General features: G+C 45.7%; 1 protein-coding gene and 1 long non-coding RNA gene across 16 annotated transcripts in view; one reads left to right on the top strand and one right to left on the bottom strand.

Moving 5' to 3' along the window:
• The window catches only part of cacna1ab (calcium channel, voltage-dependent, P/Q type, alpha 1A subunit, b), a 617,073-nt gene that overhangs the window by 370,000 nt on the left and 226,684 nt on the right, over positions 1-20,389 (bottom strand). The window lies entirely within an intron of this gene.
• The window catches only part of LOC119957093, a 120,964-nt gene that overhangs the window by 33,764 nt on the left and 66,811 nt on the right, over positions 1-20,389 (top strand). For 4 of the 6 annotated variants that reach the window (XR_005458744.1, XR_005458743.1, XR_005458741.1 and 1 more), the window contains exon 1: positions 18,627-18,733. The exons of the other annotated variants lie outside the window; for them this stretch is intronic. This is a non-coding gene — a long non-coding RNA (uncharacterized LOC119957093). Of the gene's footprint in view, positions 1-18,626; positions 18,734-20,389 lie in introns of those variants that run through there. 6 annotated transcript variants of the gene reach the window in all.

Raw genomic sequence — 20,389 nt, 5'->3', positions numbered from 1 at the left:
CCTAACCTTTTTGGTCACTAAGGACAAATTTATCATGGCCAATCCACCTAACCAGCACGTCTTTGGGCTGCGAGAGGAAACCGGAGCACCCAGAAGAAACCCACGCAGACACGGGGAGAACGTGCAGGCTCCGCACAGAGAGTGACCCAGCGGGGAATCAAACCTGGGACCCTGGCGCTGTGAAGCCACAGTGCTATCCACTTGTGCTATCGTGCTACCTTGTGACGATAAAGATTGTTATTATGTTATTAGTGAACAGGTCAGTCACATCGTAATATCTACTGTCTATGTCATTTAATCACATGACATAGGTGCGCGAATAAGCCATTCGGGCCATCAAGCCTGCTCTACCATTCAATAAGATGGCGGCTGCTCAGATTCTGACATTCACCTTCCGGTCAGTCCCCATAACTCTCAACTCCTCTTTCGGGCATGGCCCCACCACTTTGGACATTACCTCGAAGAAGGCTGTCCAGTATTCCTCCTCATTATCTTAACTGGGAGATCTGTTTATTTTTAATCAGCTCCCATTGTTCCCAGAGAGGAAACATTCAAGCCCTCTCAGGATCCCATGTGTTTCAATAGGATCGCCTCTCATTCTTCTAAACACCAATTCGTATAGGCCAAACGCGCTTAACAGTTCCTCATAAGACAACCCTTTCGTGCCAGGAATTAGCCTAGTTTTAGGAGACCAAAACTACACATCACTCCGGGTGTCATCTCCTTGCCCTATGCAGTTGTAGAAAAATGTTCCTGTTTTAAACTCCATCCCCCTTGCAATAAAGGCCAACATTCCATTTGCCTTCCTAATCACTTGCTGGACCTGCATGGCAACTCTGTGATTTATGCAAAGGCCAACTTGCAGTCTTTCTCCATTTAAATGACATTCTGCTTATCCACCAATTATCCCCAGCCAAACCTTTAACCACTCTCTTAATCAATCAATATACCCTTGCAGACTCTTTGGGCACGATTTTCTCAAAAGGAAACAAAGCGTTTAGCCGCGCGTTTCCCAGTGCTCGCAGTGCAGAGAAACACGTGGCTATTCAACACGACCCGCGTTGAGTAAAGAGCCTGAATGGGGAATGCACAGCCAAGGAGGCATATAGCCGTGTTTCGTACAGTGGAGAGCTTCGCTCGCCCCGTTTTAAAATGCCGTCCTGATCTTTGAGGCCCCCGAAATGATCCCTGACCTCCACCCAGCCCAAACACATGATGGGAGGTGCTCAGGTTCCCCCTTCCCGCACTCCCACCCTGGGCACCCCCAGCCTGGTCGCACGCGAGCAAAAATTCCAGCTTCCATTTGTGGGGACCAGTGTTGAACGGCGCACGCCTGAGGTCTTTGAGGCGAAGGGGGTGAATCCCAAAGCCTCAGGTACCTCGGGAATCTGCACCTTAGAGTGAGGCTAGCTGTCTCGCTCTAATATGCAGATTTGCCAAAAACGAATCCCGGCCACAATGGGCAGGATTCACATCGCAACGTCTCGCGAGATCGCATTGGATTATGCGAGGCGGGGAGAGCTGGGTAAATCCCGGGAACGGAGCCTCTCGGCTTTCATCAGTCACACTGCGCCGCGGTGAGCTGCTTCTCTGGAGCAGCATGGCCATTGGACTGCACCAGTTACATCATCCTCATAATTTGCTTTCCTCCCTATTTTTGTTCCAGCAGCAAATTTGGCTACAATATAGTTGGTCCCTTCATCCAAATCATTAATATTGATCGTAAATAGTTGAAGGCCCAACACTGATGCCTGTGGCACTCCACTAGTTACTGTTTGCCAAGTTGAAAGTGACTTTTTTTATCCTAACTTGGTTTCCTATTAGTTTGTCAGTCCTCTATCCACGTTAATATAGCGCCCCCAACACCATGTCAGGGGCCGGATTAGCTCATTGGCTAGACAGCTGGTTCATGATGAGAGCAAGGCCAGTACCGGAGTTCAATTCCCCTACCAGCTGAGGTTATTCATGAAGGCCCTGCCTTCTCAACCTTGTCCCTCACCTGAGGTGTGGTGATCCTCAGGTTAAATCACCACCAGTCAGCCCCCCCCCCCCCCCCAAATACACTACATATACTGGTTCCTCCTTATCCATCCTGCTTGTTACATCAAAGAACATAAATTTGTCAAACACGATTTCTCTGCTGCAAACTATGTTGAATCTACATGATTGTGTTAGAATTTTCTAAACGCCTCACCTCTACTTCTTTAATAATGGATTCTAGCATTTTCCCAATGTCAGCTGTTAGGATTTAACTGGCCCATAGTTTAGAAATTGACAATAAATGTCAGTCTTGCCAGTGACACCCACATCCCATGAATGAATGAAATTAACTTAATACGACGTAATATTTACAATAAATTAACTTAATACGATGCAAGTAAACAGATATTACTATGTGGGGATGGGAGGGGTGAGATAGTACTCCTACACTCCAATCTATGGGTACGATAGGAGAAATTGGTTAAATGCTGGCCTTGCATCTCTCATACATGGGCACAAATTGAGCCTCCTCTCTCTGCAGGCTCTGAAGGCATTTTATATTTCAACACCATATCGTAATTTGATACTGTTTTTCCCTGTTTATATTCCCACTCAATGCTCTAGTGCATCAGGTATCGGGCACAGGTAGGCCTGGGCAATCTGGTAACAATTCCTGAAACCCATGAAAAGAAAGGTTTTGAATATTAGATGAAGTCAAATCGGCAAGTTTAGATTCCTGATCTGTAACCGGTGATGGGAAAACCACATGAAAATGAAATCGCTTATTGTCACGAGTAGGCTTCAATGAAGTTACTGTGAAAAGCCCCTAGTCGCCACATTCCGGCGCCTGTCCGGGGAGGCTGGTACGGGAATCGAACCGTGCTGCTGGCCTGCTTGGTCTGCTTTAAAAGCCAGCGATTTAGCCTTGTGAGCTAAACCATACGTGCAGTTATAATTTTTAGATGTAAAAGTGCAATCAGGATCCAGTGTTAATGAGTTTGGGCAATTCTCATTCTTATAACTGATGGATGTTGGCTCCCAGAACAAAACGGAACAAACTGCCAATATCATCAGGGGCACATTACTATTATTATATACTAGTTGCACTCCAGCGACCAGCATGTGACCAAGGCTGACATTCCAATATAGCACTGAAGGAGTGCTGCACAATTGGAGCTGTCATTTTTTGGATGATGTGCTAAACTGAGATCCTGAGGTCTGTCTGATCGGCATGCGATCTTTTACATTCATCTGAGAGTGTTCTTCCAGTATCCTATTAACTTTTATTTCTCAACGAACACCATCAAAAAACAGATCACATAATTTACCTTATTCCTATTTGTGGAACCTGACTGTTAGAAAAGTGGTGCTACATTTAACTACGTTATAAGAACAATTATATTTCAATGAGTATTATATCGTCTCTTAAATGTTTTAGAGTGGCATGAGGGTGTGAACTACAAAACACAAGTTATTTCTTCCTTTCTTATGGATTTTTCAATTTATTTATTCATGGGGTGTGGGCATCATTGACAAGCAAACATTTATTGCCGATTCCTAATTGGTCTGAGAAAGTGGTGGTGAGCTGCCTTTTTGAACCACTGCACTCCCATGTGGTGTAGGTATACCCATGTTGCTGTTAGGAAGGAAATTCCAGGATTTTGACCCAGCGACAGTGAAGGAACGGTGATATATTTTCACGTCAGGATGTGAGTGACTTGGAGATGTGCCTGCTGTGGTAGAGAGTGTACCTAAATGGTACAGATTGCAGGTTTGGGAAGTGCAGCCGAAGTAACGTTGATGCAGTGCATCTTGTAGGTGGCACACACTGTGCCTCGGCGATGGACATGGTGCCAATCAGGTGGGATGGTGTCCAGCTTCTTGAGTGTTGTTGGAGCTGCACTCATTCAGGCAAGTGGAGTGTATTCCATCACACTCCTGGCCTGTGCCTGAAAATGGTGGTCAGGCTTTGAGGAGTCAGGAGGAGAGTTACTTGGTACAGAATTCCTAGTCTGTGACTAGCTCTTGTAGCCACAGTATATATATAGTTTGTCCAGTTCAGTTTCTGGTCAGTGGTAACCCCCAGGAGGTTGACATCCGGTAGCAATAATGTTTTCCAAGGATAGGATTGTTACACCATTTAAAACACAAGGTCATATTCCACCTAAACTAAAACTATGCTTGGGCAGGCCGCTTGTAACAAAGCAACAAGGTAAAAGTGCTGTAAATAGACACTTTAATATGGACAAGGGTAGTCCACACCAAGTAAAATAAAGAACCAGGTGTATTTACAATAATGACATGTACACTACCCGGTCGGTCCTGACCGAGTTCCTCCTCTCTGGTTGGTGAATTACTGGCCGAACCTTTATAGACTGATCAATAGAGTCGCCCCGTCCCTCAGCGGGCGAGCTCGTACTCCACAAAGGCCAAGAGGAAGAGAATCATTCCCACCCCGTACGTCCCATGCAGGCCATCCCTCTCTCTCTCCCCCCCCCCCCCCCCACCCACCCCCCAAAGTCCGAAGACATCCTCAATGACCGATGAGAAGGAGGAGCAGGTGGAGGACGTCGGATTCTCTTTGGTTCTGGCAGATCATTGCGTACCTGATGCACCAGATCAGTCGGTGTATACCTTGCCTGTGATCATTATTTGCGGCTGGAACGCCCTGATGGATGATGGGCAGGAGGTGGCTGAATAGTTGAATTGCTGTCCGACCCGAGAATTCAGATGTCTGCATCTCCCTTTCAGAATCTGAGGATACAACGTCGGGCACATCGGCATCGGGATAGACTGGGGGCGTAACAGCAGGTTGGTTTGGAGTCGGAGGATCCAGGACAGGTTTCTTCCGAGGACCCTCACGAGACAGCAACCGCTACGAGTGAATGTGATCCAAATGCCATCTCGTCGGTTGCCCCTGGACCCAAACGTGGTAAGAGACTGGTTCTGTTTGACGGACGACAATCCCAGAGAGTCAGCGAGCACAGTCAGTGAAGTTACAAATGAACACCACGTCGCCATGTGCAAAGTGTCAGAGAGGTCGACATCGAACTGGGCAATGCCCTTGCAAATCTTGATTACAGCGCACCTTTAAGCCGTGTCTGGGAGAATCAAATGAAGCCTACAACCCATTAACACCTCAGCGGGGACCACCCCAGTTACGTCATGTGTCGTGGTCCTATGAGAACAAAAGTGTGCCAGCCTGGTGTCCATTGAGCCCAAAGACTATCTTTCGCCGCCGTTTAACAGCCCTATATTGTGAATAATGTATGCATGACTAGGGAGAGGGACAAGATGAAGTCACAAGATGCCATAGCCTTTATCCCTCTCTATAGGTGAGCGATAATCAGGGATACTGGTTTACAGTGACTAAGCAATTCAAAGTACTTCTGGGTCATAACTTGACGGTGAGTTTGGCCCTTATCCTAACTCGCACCAAGTGTTGATCCATTATAAACTCATTCTTGCTAACTCATATTAACTCCCAGCTGAACAACGCCCCAATTTTAAAATTCTTATTCTGGTTTTCAGACCCCACCAAGGACTCACCTGCACTCAATTCTGGTATTTGAGCCTCCACAGCTTTAAACATTCCACCGTTGGCAGTTGTTCCTCAGTTCTTCAATTCTGGAATTTCCTCCACCTCTCTTTCCTCCTCTAAGGCAATGCTTAAAACTTACCTTTTTTTGACCAAATTTTGGTCACATGTCCTAATATCTCCTCGTGGCTTCTGTGAAGTGCCTTGGGATGTTTCACTATATAGTTCATATATAAAAGTGTTACTGTTGCTCCTGAAAAAATGCTCCCTCAGTTAAATTGCCTTCTCAATCCTACAGTGTTAGCAGAGTTAAGAAAAGTGATATTTATAACCAGAAGCGACCGTACCCTGGGGTTTTGGTGTTATTACACAATAATCACTGAACTACTTCAGCAGACAAATTGGCTCTTGGTTTCTTGTTGAGTTTCTTGGCTCAAACAGCAGTACAGAATCAATCTCATTACTACATAGCTCACTTACCAAGATATTGTATTTTAACATAATTAATGTTGGATCTGAATTTTTGCATTAATTTTTGCAGGGTACAATATCCATCCCACATTATCTGAATACTATACTCCTGTAAGTGACCAGTCACTGCCATTATGTACCTCTGACTTCAGACAGTCATTAAATACATACAAAATAGGAGCAGATGTGCGCCATTTGGCCCCTCGAGCTTGCTCTGCCATTTATATGAACACGGGAACAAAAGAGGAGCAGATGTGGGCCATTCAGCCCCTCAAGTCTGTCCCACCATTTAATGAGATCATGGCTGATCTATGACCTAACTCCATTTACCTGTGTTGGGCCCATATCCCTTAATATCTTTGCTTCAGAAAAATCTATCTATCTCAGATTTAGAATTAACAACTGTTCTAGCTTCAACTGTTGTGTATGGGAGAGTCCCAAACCTCTACCACCCTTTGAGTGAAGAAGTTCATCAATGGGCTAGATAGCTGGTTTGTGATGCAGAACAAGGCCAGCAGCGTGGGTTCAATTCCCGTACCAGCTAATTCTGAATTCTCCATCTGTGTACCCGAACAGACACCGGAATGTGGCGACTAGGGGCTTTTCACAGTAACTTCAATGTAAGCCTACTTGTGGCAATAAAAGGTTATTATTTTATTGATTTATAATCTCTCCTGAACGGTCTGGCCCTACTGTTTAGACTGTGCTCCCTAGTTTTAGAATCTCCAACTAATGGAGATAGTTTATCTTTATCCACCCTGTCTTTCCCTGTTAATATCTTGAACACTTCGATCAGATCACCCCTTAACCTTCTAAATTCCAGCGAAAACAGGCCTAATTTGAGCAATGTCTCCTCGTAACTCAACTCTTGTAATCCAGGTAACATTTTTGTAAACCTACTTTACACTCCCTCCAAGGCCAAAACACCCTTCCAAAGGTGTGGTGCCCAGAACTGTTCACAGTGACTCCAAATGGGGTCTAACCAGGGTTTTGTAAAGCTGCAGCATAACCCCTGTGTCTTTACACTCCAAACCTCTCGGTATAAAGACTAGCATTCCATTAGCCTTTTTGATTATTTTCTGTACTTGTTCCTGGATCTATGCACCTGAACCCCCAAGTCGCTTTGGACATCCACTGTACCTAAACTCTTTCCATTTAGATAGTACTCCGCTCCATCCTTTTTTGGTCAAAAATGGATAACCTCACACTTGCTTACGTTGAATTCCATCTGTCATAATTTTGCCCATTCACCCCAGTCTGCCTACACTCCCATCTGCAGCATTGGCGAGTCAGAGATCCTGAAAGTGGCCACCAACGGGCAAGGCTCTAGATCGAAAATGTGCAGGTTAGTCCAGTCCAGTCCAAAAACGAGCAGGTTAGGTGGATTGGCCATGCTAAATTGCCTGTTAGTATTCAAAGGTTAGGTGGGGCTACGGGGATTGGGTGGGGGATTGAGCCTAGGTAGGGTGCTCTTACGGAGGGTCAATGCAGACTCGATGGGCCGAATGGCCTCCTTCTGCACTGTAGGGATTCTATGATTCTGTGACACCAAGAAACCCTGACATGGTGTTAAAGAAGGAAACCCAAACCCAACAAGGTTCGGACAGGACCAAATGAGTATGATTTGCTGCGCCCTGAGATCACTTGTCTTCCACCCTCCTGTCAGTCATACCCGCCATTTCTGGCCCCACCCGGCCTGCGGGACCCAGCCCGACCCCCTAGGCACAGTCAGCCAACTACACCACCCTTTCCTCTTTCCAGAAATCCCCCAGCCACTTCCTTTCAAAATAACTTCTCCCCACATTGTCCCCATTCCCCCACCATTCACACTCCCAGGCCCATCAAAACCTGCCTACACAGGTTCCATCGCTGTGGCCCCTCCCCCCACCTTTCTCCCATTCACCAGTCAACTCACATTTGCTAGCGAGGTGGCCCCTGCCAGAAATCCCTCCCTCCCCCACATACCTAATACCCAAAAAAAAGCAGCACACAGGCCCACCACACCCAGACCTTCCAAACGTCCAACACAATAATCCTTCAAACACAGAAGAAACAAATCCCAACAAATTACCCCAAAGTCCCAAAGCCATTCCCACCCCACATCCAAGCAGAACATGAAAAAAGGAAAAAAAAGACAAATGGCTTGGTCCAAACTCAATTCAGTTCTTCAGCCTTCCTGAACGCATCCACCTCCTCTGCTGTCTCAAACTGGTCATCTCTGGAGTTTTGTGTAACTCTCAGCTTCGCTGGGTAACCACCCCAAACCACCTGCTGCTTTTATATGCCGCCTTCACCCAATCAAACACTTTTTCCTTCACTTGGTAGCTGGGAAAGCAGACTATCACAGTCCTTGGTGGTTCATTCACCTGTGGCTTTGGCCGGAGTGACTGGTGAGCCCTGTCCAACTCAGAGAGGGAGGGGTCCTCCTCCTCCCCAACAACTTGGCAAACATCTCGGCAAAATACCCCATCCACCTCCAGCCCCTCAGGTATCTCCACAATTCCCAGATTCTGCCTTTGTGATCTGTTCTCCAGGTGCTCTCAGCCCTTTGTTACTATCCTACACCTTCCACAGCTCCTCACCCATCGAGGTGAACTGGTCGCTGTGTGGCGACTATTGCCTCCCCCCCTTCAACACCTCTCCTTGTTTCCGCATTGCTGTCAACGTCTTTCCCAGAGCCTCCCTTATCAGGGCCAGTATCTCATCCACCAACTCCTTGAGCGTTCCCATCATCTCTTTCTGGTGCTTATCAAAATGTTTGGTGAACTGCCGCTCCAACTCAACCGCCATCGCTTCGGCCGGTGTGTCCACTGTAATGGGCGCAGCCCTACCCGACAAGCTTGCTCCCGCCATCTTTCTTCCCCACCAAACCTGAGTTTTTCCGGCGGACAGTCGCCCGCACCCAGTCTTCCCGTATTCTTCCTCTGGTATTTCGACATCCTATGGTTAAAACATTTCCAGAAATCAATCACATCAATCAATCTCCCATAATCTGGGTGAAAAGGGCCAAAAATCGAAAGCTCTAGCAGGAGCCACCCAACACGAGACCTCCACCTACATGTCACTACGGGGGTCCCCCACCTCTGCCAAGCTGATGTTTCCCGTTAATATATAGATTAAAATCACGCACGTTAATGCCACCTCATTATCACAGGCCCCCAATGTTTCTTCTTGTATACTTTGTCCTTCTTTTCACTGTTTTTCTTGGTGACCAAAGACCTCTTCACCCATGTGGTCAGCTCACAATTATAGGATGTCAGCCAGATTTTAACAAGTTGAAGAAAAGGAATGGCACAGTGTATTTCACAGCATACAAAGAAGTGCAGTTTGGGGGAGTGATCACAGTGTGATTCGCGTCCCTGGTAAATTTGGTGCTTCTATAAGTTGTTAAGTATATTGTCATACAAAACAACTCAGGACTGCTGATTCAGGATCTGTTGCTATTTGTCATTTTCTACTGAATAAAACCAACAACAATTTGCAAATAGAAAACACCTTTAACTCAAGAATATACAAAGGAAGCTCAAGATATTTTGGTGATTTAGGACAATGCCATGGGCCGCAGGCGCCTTGAAAGGAGGGGATTTTAAATGTCATGCTGTGATCCAGTGCTGTTAGAATTTTATAAGTCTCTTTGAGAGTCCCCCCTCATTCTTCTGAACTCCAGCAAGAACAATTCTAACCTCATCAACCTCCTCATATGACAGTCCCGCCATCCCTGGAATAAGTGTGGTAAACCTTCTTTGTCACCTTTTCTCGCCTCATAGACTTGATTTAGGAAACAAAATCCAAAGAGCAGGGTCGCTATTGGTAGCAACAGACACCAGGAAAAAAATTAAGAGTGGCCTCTGGGAGATAGGATGTACAGATAATGCCTAGAAGACATTCTGCCTCATGGAATTCTGCAATCAAAGACATTTGTTTAATATAAATCAAAATCAGACAATGTTGGAATTCAAGCAATGTACTACCAACACATTTTGAATTTATAAATAACCTATTGTTTCTTAACTGGGCAGTCTCACTTCAAAGACAACCTCTGAGGTAGAATCTCCAAAAGTTTTGGAGTTGGAGTCTCAGTTCTGTACCTGAGATTCCTGAGATTATTTTGTGTAATAATCATCTCCAAAATAATTTAGCGTAGTCGGCAGGATAATGGTAATGGACCACAAGAACGGCTCTGCAAAAAGGGAGAGTATAATTTACTTACCACCCATAGTCGAGCAGCAAGCCGGTCTGGGACTGATCTGGTCAAGTATCAAAGAATCTGGGAGCAGAAAACTCAGAACAGGAGAGGGATGAGGGTAGGAGGCAGAGCTGTACAGGCAGGCTGGGGAACCAAAGAAGCACAAGACAGGACAGGCCACTACCAATGGGATAGACTTTGAACAGATCTAGCAACTCAAAGACTGGGCATCGATGAAGCTCTGTGGGGCATCAGCAGAATTGTACTCAACCATAATCTGCAACCTTGTGGCCTGGTATATCCCCCACTCTACCATTATTACCAAGCCAGGGGAACAACCCTCGTTCATTGAAGAGTGCAGGAGTGCATGTCAGGAGCAACACCAGGCATACCGAAAAATGAGGTGTCAACCCGGTGAAGCTACAACACAGGACTACTTGTGTGCCAAACAACATTAGCAGCAAGTAATCGACACAGCTAAGCGATTCCACAACAATCGCATCGCATCCAAGCTCTGCAGTCCTGCCACATCCAGTCGTGAATGGTGGTGGACAATTAAACAACTCACTGGAGGAGGAGGCTCCACAAATATCCCCATCCTCAATGATGGAGAAGCCCAGCACATCTGTGTAAAAGACAAGGCTGAGGCATTCGCAAAAATCTTCAGCCAGAAGTGCCAAATGAATGATCCATCTCGGTCTCCTCCAGAGGTCCCCAGCATCACAGATGTCAGTCTTCAGCCAATACCATTCTCTCCACGTGATATGAAAAAATGGCTGAAGGCACTGGATACGGCAAAGGCAATAGGCCTTGACAATATTCTGACAATAGCACTGAAAACTTGAACTCCAGAACGTGCTGCACCCAACCTAAGCTGCTCCAGTACAAACAACACTGGCATCTACGCGCTATGTAGAAAATTGTCCAGTAGTGCCCTGTACACAAGAAACAGGACACATCCAACCCAGTCATACTGATACTGCCCTATCAGTCTACTCTCCGTTATTAGCAAAGTGCTGGAAAAAGTCATCAACAGTGCTATCAGGTGGCACTTACTCAGCAATAACCTGCTCATGGATGCTCAGTTTGGGATCCGCCAGGGTCACTCAGCTCCTGACCTCATTACAGCCTTGGTTCAAACATGGACAAAAGAGCTGAATGCCAGAGGTCAGGTGAGAGTGACTGCCCTCGACATCAAGGCACCATTTAAGAGAGTATGGCATCAAGGAGCCCTAGCTAAACTGGAGTCAATGAGAATCAGGGGGGAAACTCTCCACTGGTTGGAGTCATACCTGGCACAGAGGAAGATGGTTGGAAGTCAGTCAGCTCAGCTCCAGGACATCAATGCAGGAGTTCCTCAGGATAGTGTCCTAGGCCCAACCATCTTCAGCCACTTCATCAATGACCTCCCTTCCATCGTGTCAGAAGTGGGGATGTTTGCAGATGACTGCACAATATTCAGCACCATTCACAACTCCTCAGATAATGAAGCAGTGCATGTCCAAATGCAGCAAGACCTGAGCAATATCCAGGTGTGGGCTGACAAGTGACAAGTTACATTTGTGCCACACAAGTGCCAGGCAATGACCATCTCATACAAGAGAGGATCTTTTACTGCCCCTTGACATTCAATGGCATTACCATTGTTGAAACCCCCCCCCCCCCCCAATCAACCTGGGGGTTCCACTGATCAGAAACTGAACTGAACTAGTCCAAAGATGTGCAGTTTAGATGGATTGGCCATGATAAATTGTCCTTAGTGTCCAAAATTGCCCTTAGTGTTGGGTGGGGTTACTGGGTTATGGGGATAGGGTGGAGGTGTTGACCTTGGGTAGGGTGCTCTTTACAAGAGCTGGTGCAGACTCAATGGGCCGAATGGCGTCCTTCTGCACTGTAAATTCTATGAAATCTATGAAATATTAATACTGTGGCTACCAGGACAGATCAATGGCTAGGAATCCTATGTCAAGTAACTCACTTCCTGACCCCCCAAAGCCTGTACGCTATTTACAAGGCACAGGTCAGGAGTGCGATGGAATACTCTCCATTTGTCTGGATGAGTGCAGCTCCAACAACACTCAAGAAGCTCAACACCATCTAGAACAAAGCAGCCCCGCTTGGTCACTCCTCCTCCTTCCACAATCATTCAAACCCTCCATCACCGACAAACAGTAGCAGCCGTGTGTACCATCTACAAGATGCAGTGCAGTAAATCACCAAGGTTCCTTAGACAGCACCTTCCAAACCCATGATCACAACCATCTAGAAGGAAAAAGACAGAGAAACACAGCGGGTAGAAGAGGGGTGTAAAAATAATAATGAAAATAAAAAGATGAGTCTTTGTTTCTCCCACACCTTTCTTCAATCTGAGCTTTCAGTTTGAGGTTTTCGCTGTAGATTCATGCAGATTCAGTGTACAGCTATGCAGCTATTCGGGAGAAAACACGAGGGAGGGAGAGAGCAACTTTGTTTCTCTGAGCGGCCAGGACTCCAACTAAACTTCCCCAGTCTCTCAGAAAATCATCCTATTCAGGCGGGATCTAATCACCACCAGGCAGAATATGGTATTTTGGCCAATTCATTGCCACCAGCCAACCAATCGAGTCCCACCAATCTCACGGGTGCAGAAAACTTTTTCTGTCCAAAAGCTAGCAACGTTCTCTTTTGCAACTTTTAAATTTCTCACTTTCTCTGCTCAACTTAAGGACGTATGTCCATTCAGCATCCAAGGATCAAAATGATAACAGCAAATAAAGCAAGGGGAAATAAGGGAATCAACAGGTAAGAATTGATTGTGGGAGATTCAACAGTTGATTGTGGGAGATTCAGCGATGGTAATGCCATTGAATGTTAAGGGAAAATGTTTAGATCCTCTCTTGTAGGAGATGTTCATTGCCTGGCACTTGTGTGTTTAAACCACTCCCTGGACCTGAGCTACATAAAGGAGAGTTTTCGACAATGAGAGAAATTGCAGCACTGAAGGTTTAACCCAATCCCCACCTTTCTGAGCGCTCCTTATAACTTCATCACCCTTGTATCCTTTCATATCCTCCTCTTCAAATATTTATCCCATTTCCTTTGAAATCATGTTCTATTTTATAGCTAGATAGTTAATGTGGTGAAGTATTCCAGATATCCCTGCATTTGCCCTTCCCCTTGACTCAGTAAGAATTTTTGGGGCAGGATTTTCCCAGCCCTGGGTAGTGGGTTGAGAGATACAGGGCTGAGAAAATAGCTGGGAGCTGTGTATTAAGACATCCGTATTCATCAGGTCCTCTAATAGTGTGGTCTATGGGGCCCTAGGGTATCCTACTGTCTCTTTCCGGAGGAAGTGTTTTATTTTTAAGTGCCTCATTTCTTATCTTGTGGGTAATTCCCATTCCTCTGTCAGTTAGTACAGTACGAGACCTTATTGAGTAAGGTTGCTCTTGAAGGGACAATCACAATATCCCTCCCCCTTTAACTCCTTTGCACAATCCACATTTAACAATTTCCTTAGTCCTAAATTATGTTTTCAATCAATCCGTCCCTCCATACCACTCGATCAGAAAGGGGCCTCGTCTCAGAGACAATAATTCCTGGGATCCAACTTGGTCCAAAAATGGCTTGTGGCCAGAAACAACAGCAAAAGTGCCTGCTATGTAAGTACCGGTGAAATGTCTTGATGCTGAAGGCTATTAATATTCCTACCTTCTCTCCACATACTCCATCAGCCTTTCAGACCCATCAACCATCTCATGGGGCAACATCACACCAACGCCATATGGAAAGGTGACAGAGGTCAATATCAGTTCTTTTGATGGGTCAAAGTGCACTAACAAGTTTGAGGAATACAGCAATTGCTTCTCTCCGTTAAAAGTTTCCCACTGGAAAGCCTTTCAACATCAACGATGATGTTTCTTTTGGAGAATATGCAAAGGGGCCATACAGTTGATAAGCTAGGTAAAATATGTCCACAGTAGTTGACATCCCCAGAAATGACTCAAGTTCAGTTGCATCTGTGGAGGAAGGAGCCTCTCCATTGTTCTTTGAAATATTGCACATGCCAAAGACACGTCTGTCATAATATCCACTCATGTATATCATGAGATGCAAACAGATAGTGATTGACACACAGGATAACCAATGAACACACACAACACAGAGCAACCAATCACCAGACAGGACACCACCACTATAAAGCCCACAGGGCATTAAGGCTCTCTCTCACAGGACACGGCTAGGGAGATAGTCACAGTGCACAGGCCAATGAACATCATCGCCATGTGATAGAGAGTTAGTCTGGTCAAGCCAGTAGGAGGTTATCAGTTAGGTTAATAGAGTGTCAACCTACAGCAGATTATGTACAGCAATCAGCAGGTTCAATAAAACAGCGTTGGACCATCTCCTGTGTCGGAAGCCTGTTTCTCATTTTACTGCATCCAGTTGCAATCAATGTTAGACCAACACAGATAACACATCAACATCAAAAGCAGGCCAAGGATTAGCGTTGCGTGCGTTTATCATGACAAACCCCAGGAAGTGTCATCTAATTCAAGTTGCTGGTACGCACGACTCCAGCTTTGTGTAAGATTGACTCCCTGATAGCTTTTTACACAGATCTTCAATTCTCAGAATTGGTTCCTTATCCAGCTTGGGGGCCTGATCCACAAGCAGTTGATCCCACAAATACGGATCATTTTATCCAGTTTCAATACGTAGACAATGGGTGCTACTTATTCCAAAAACTGAATCAGCTGAATGATTCCTATTTCTCCCAATCTGTTTAACTCAGCATCCACTTTTTCTTGTAAGGCGTGTGGTACCGGTCTTATCCTAAAGGATCGGGGAGTTGCCTCTGGATCAATGTACACCTTAGCTTGTAAGCCTTTGGATTTGCCGAATTCGTCACAGAAGACATTTGTATTTTCTTAACAATTCTGGCAGCTTCCCTGTCCGCACTCAGTTCTCAGAATAATTCAACTCGATTTCTTTAAGCTAATCACGACCCAGATGGCTTGGTCCTTCACCCGTCACTATTATTACCGAGAGCAGGGTAGACGGCTGTTTGGATCTCACAGGTACGCTTGTGGTGCCTTTTATTTCTTCTCCCGGGTAAGTATTCAACTTGGCAGAAGTGCTCTCCAAGTTGGGCACCCACGCTCGGGTACTGAAATGTGTGCTCGCCCATCACAGTGACTAATGCCCCTGAATCCATATTCATACTTAGAGGCTCCCCATTTACCAGGAGTAATAGAATCATAGAATCCCTTCAGTACAGAAGGAGGCCACTCGGCCCATCAAGTCTTCACTGGCGCTTGCTCCGATAGAGCACCCTACCTAGGCCCAACCACCCCCCCCCCCACCCTACCCCCCGCCCCATCCCCGCAACCTCACTTAATCTAAGGGACAATTTAGCATGGCCAATCCACCTAACCTGTACATCTTTGGACCGTGGGGGGAAACCGGAGCACCCGGAGGAAACTCACGCAGATATGGGAGAACATGCAAACTCCACACAGACAATGAACCGAGGCCAGAATTGATTCCGTGTCCCTGGAGCTGTGAGGCAGCAATGCTAAGCACTGTGTCACCATGCTGCCCATAGGATCTGGCTTGACTGCTTTAAGATTAAATAGGGAGCAAATGTCAGAATCAATGGTGTCAGGCTCTTTCATGTTGTGTACTTGTAACATCTTGGCCGATTGGTTACTTGGCAGTCTTGACTTTGCTCAGTGCTGTTTTACCAAATGTCCTCTTCTGTGACAGTAATAACACTCAGTGTCCATAAACAAACATGATTCCACATGCGGTGTGGTTACACACAATTCGGTGACATTTCAGCTGAAGAATCATTGTCTGATGGCCTCCGCTGTATCTTTTTGTTTTCTGGGTGATTGCCTATGTTTCCGCTTCGTGGCTGCTTTGGTGGTTTAGGCACCACAGCTGGCTGCCCTAATGGAGATACGATGCCATGTTGCACGCTCTGCAACTCCTGTGATTCTTTTTCAGTGCTTTCCATGGCCAGCGCTATCTCAATTGCCCGTTTGAAATTTATGTCGACTTCTGCTCGCAATCGATGAAGGGATCTCGCCTCCAAGTTTATGGAGCCTTCCCCTCAAAACCAAGTTCTTGCAATCAAGGAAATGATGCAGCAAGGATTCACAAGGATCATAACAAAGACTGATGGGTGATAATTATGATGAATTTTTTTAAAACTGGGGCTTTATTCAATGGGTGTTTAATTGAGGTTTGAAAAATTAATAAAGCCAATCGAAGGAGTGAATAGTGAAATACTGCTTTTGATAAGAATGAAGCTAGGACTCAGAACCAGCACTGCAAGAATGAAGATAAAGTTAGAAGAACCTTTTTTTAATCTCCACACAGAGAAAAATCCTTGTTCCCCTGTCTTTCTGCTCCATTAATGCATACATAATTCTATTTCCCACAGCTCCACATTACCTGCATGCACTGAGCCCACTCCAGACTGTTTCCACACACTAATTTATCAGCATAAAATTAGATTACAGAAAGAGAGAGGATTTGAATACACAGAGCAACTGGTAAATAATACAATGTCAGTGATTTGTCCATGGGTAAAACAGGTCAAGCACCCTCTTAGTCAAGCCCGCTTAGATCCAAACTGCTATTTACACTATCTGCATAAAACTCAAGACCATCAGTCTTCAAACGTCACAGCTCAAAGTATCAAAAGTGTACACAAGGAGAATAGCTATTGCATGCCAGCTTCTTTTTTTAAATAATTTTAGAGTATCCAATTCATTTTTTCCAATTAAGGGGCAATTTAGCGTGGCCAATCCACCTAGCCTGCCCATCTTCGGGTTGTGGGGGCAAAACCCACGCAGACACGGGGAGAATGTGCAAATTCCACACGGACAGTGACCCAGAGCCGGGATCAAAACTGGGACCTCGGTGCCATGGGGCAGCAGTGCTAACCACTGCGCTGCCGTGCTGCCCTATGCCAGCTTCTTTTGACTGGAGCTTGAAGTTTAAAAACATATACTAGAGCTTTACTTCCAACTGCACTTTTATAGAACATAGAACATACAGTGCAGAGGGAGGCCATTCGGCCCAACAAGTCTGCACCGAACCAGTTAAGCCCTCACTTCCACCCTATCCCCGTAACCCAATAACCCCCCCCTAACCTTTTTTGGTCACTAAGGGCAATTTATCATGGCCAATCCACTGAACCTGCACGTCTTTGGACTGTGGGAGGAAACCGGAGCATCCGGAGGAAACCCCGCAGACACGGGGAGAACGTGCAGACTCCGCACTTGAAGACTAGGGGCAGCACGGTAGCATTGTGGATAGCACAATTGCTTCACAGCTCCAGGGTCCCAGGTTTTCGATTCCGGCTTGGGTCACTGTGCGGAGTCTGCACATCCTCCCCGTGTGTGCGTGGGTTTCCTCCGGGTGCTCCAGTTTCCTCCCAAAGTCCAAAGATGTGCAGGTTAGGTGGATTGGCCATGATAAATTGCCCTTAGAGTCCAAAATTGCCCTTGGTGTTGGGTGGGGTTACTGGGTTATGGGGATAGGGTGGAGTTGTTGACCTTGGGTAGGGTGCTCTTTCCGAGAGCCGGTGCAGACTCGATGGGCTGAATGGCCTCCTTCTGCACTGTAAATTCTATGAAATACTGCTCATCAGTGGCATTTAACGATAGAAAAGTTACAGGCACAGAGCAAGGCTGTTCAGCCCATCATTCTATTCATGCCGGAATAGAATTAGCCTCAAAATGTCCCACCTAAGTCAATCAAACTTTGTAACCTTAAAAGTCATATTAAAACAGAGCCACATATTAGTGGCAGAATATTTTGATGTTAAATGGTGTGACATTCCTGGCATTAGAAATAGTCCATCAGTAAACCTACCACAAAAAAGATTATTTTGAGTTATGGAAAACAATACATGAACCATGATCAGGTAGACATTGAAATTACCAAAAAATAAAGACTTGCATTGATATAGTACTTCTCCCAACCACCAGATGTCTCAAAGCATTACCAAGTCAGTAATTCTTGGAGTGTATTCACTGTTGTAATGTAGGAAATGCATTTTCGCTCAGCAAACTCCCCAAAACAGCACTGTGACAATGATCAGCCAATCTGTTTTTCTTTTAAAGTTGATCAAGGGATTAACAGTAGACTGTGGACAACTCCCCTGCTCCTCTTCAAATTCATGCCATGGGATCTTTTACAACCACCTGAACTAGAAGAGGAAAACCCGTTTTAGTGAACGATGGCACCGCCTACAGTGCAACACATCCTCAGTGCCGGAGAGTTTGTCTTTATTTTTGCACTCAGGTCCTAGAGTGGGACTTGAACCTGGAACTTTGTGATTCAGAGCTGCGTGTGCCATCAACTAAACAACAGCAGACAAATTATGTATTGTAAACTTGGATTGATTACTTAAACTTTACTTTTTTTATTCATGCACAGGATGTGGGCATCGCTTGCTGGGCCAGCATTTATTACACGTCCCTAATTACCCTTGAACTGAGGGGCTTCCTCAGCCATTTCAGAGGGGCCGTGGATCTGGAGGCACGTGTAAGCCAGTCCGGGTAAGGATGAATGATTTTCTTCCCTAAAGGACATTTGTGCCCAGATGGGTTTTTACAACAATGATTTCATGGTCCTCATTAGACTTTTAATCCCTTATTGAATCTCTTATTGAATTTAAATTTCACCATCTGCTGTGGTGGAATTCGAACCCAGGCCATTACATTGGGGGTTTGGATTACTCTTCCAATGACAAGACCCACGCCACCATCTTCCCCAAATAACTCGCAATTCATGCCAACAAAATTCCCATTGTTTAAGCCTCTGTGCCCGACTCAGCCACATTTTGTTAGCCTTTGCACCTATGCATTCCCACTGTGATAGCATCGGTAGTCATAAATTCCTCAGTGTATTCCTGTCCGGTCACCACCCTCTGTACATGCTGACCCTCTCGCTGTGTTGGTCTCTGTGAGTCATTCTCTTCTCTCGTGTTTGATGCAGAAAGGTTAAAAAGGGTAGCAGAACCTGCATTTATTTACAGCACCTTCACATCCAGGATGATGCGATACAATCTACAACTAATGAATTATTATTCCCGTAACAGCCTCCCCGAACAGGCGCCGGAATGTGGCGACTAGGGGCTTTTCACAGTAACTTCATTTGAAGCCTACTCGTGACAATAAGCGATTTTCATTTTCATTTCATTTCAACTATAACCACTGCTCCTGTGTGGGCAAACATGGCAGCGGTTTTGTACATTGAGGCAGGAATTTTCTGCACCCGTTCTATTTGGCCGAGTTTGGTGATGGAGCCAGAAATCTTGCGAGACATGCAGATCCCGTTTCACATCGACCTCTCTGTGATTGACCCTGCCCCCTGCCCCAGTGACATTGCGGGAATCCTGACGCTCAGTGATGGTAACAGCTTATAATGAATCGGAATCATTCCCCCAAACCCCGCCCCCCCATGACAGGCAAACATCCCACAGGAGCTCAGGTGAGTGCATTGCTTGGGGATGGGATGGGGTGCCGGACAGTGGGCGGCATGGAGTGATACGTCCAAATGAACTTTTTGGCAGCCTTTAGAAACGGCGCCCCAATCTTTGAAAGGCTAAGTTAACTGCAGGCTGGACTCTGTTGTCAGACACACCCCCTTGGCTTTCTTTCCTTTCAGTTCCCAACAATACAGCAGAGAAAGCCTGCAGCTTCAATGCCACTTTACCCATCCGCTGCCACACTGCCAAATATGGAGAAAATTCCCCCTAAGTCTCACAAACAACAATGAGATAAATGACCGCTTACTGTTTTTCATGGTATTGTTTGAGGGATATGTAGTCAGGGATACTGGGACAACTTCCTTGCTCCTGTTTACCGTCAATCTGACCAAGCAGTCAGGGCCTTAGTTTAATGTTTCATCCAAAGGACAGCATTTTCAATAATATAACACTCCCTCAGTACTGCAGACTAGTCAGCCTAGACTTACATTGTACCTACATTAGAACCCCACAACCATCTGACACGAGAATCCGAGCAGTCAGCCTTTGTATCTTACTCAGCAGAATCTCTTTCTCTCTGGAATGAACCGCTAATAAGATCTCCCGCACATTTTTCCTATTCTGTTGAAGAGCTCACAAAAAACCCTTATTACTCACTGTCACACTGAAGTAGTGAAGTGAAACAATGATTGTATTTATGGCAACTAACTGTATGTTGGCACTC

Source organism: Scyliorhinus canicula, chromosome 25 (assembly GCF_902713615.1).
Source record: "Scyliorhinus canicula chromosome 25, sScyCan1.1, whole genome shotgun sequence".
In the NCBI taxonomy this organism is placed as follows: Eukaryota; Metazoa; Chordata; class Chondrichthyes; order Carcharhiniformes; family Scyliorhinidae; genus Scyliorhinus; species Scyliorhinus canicula.
This window is presented reverse-complemented; position numbering and strand designations above follow the sequence as displayed.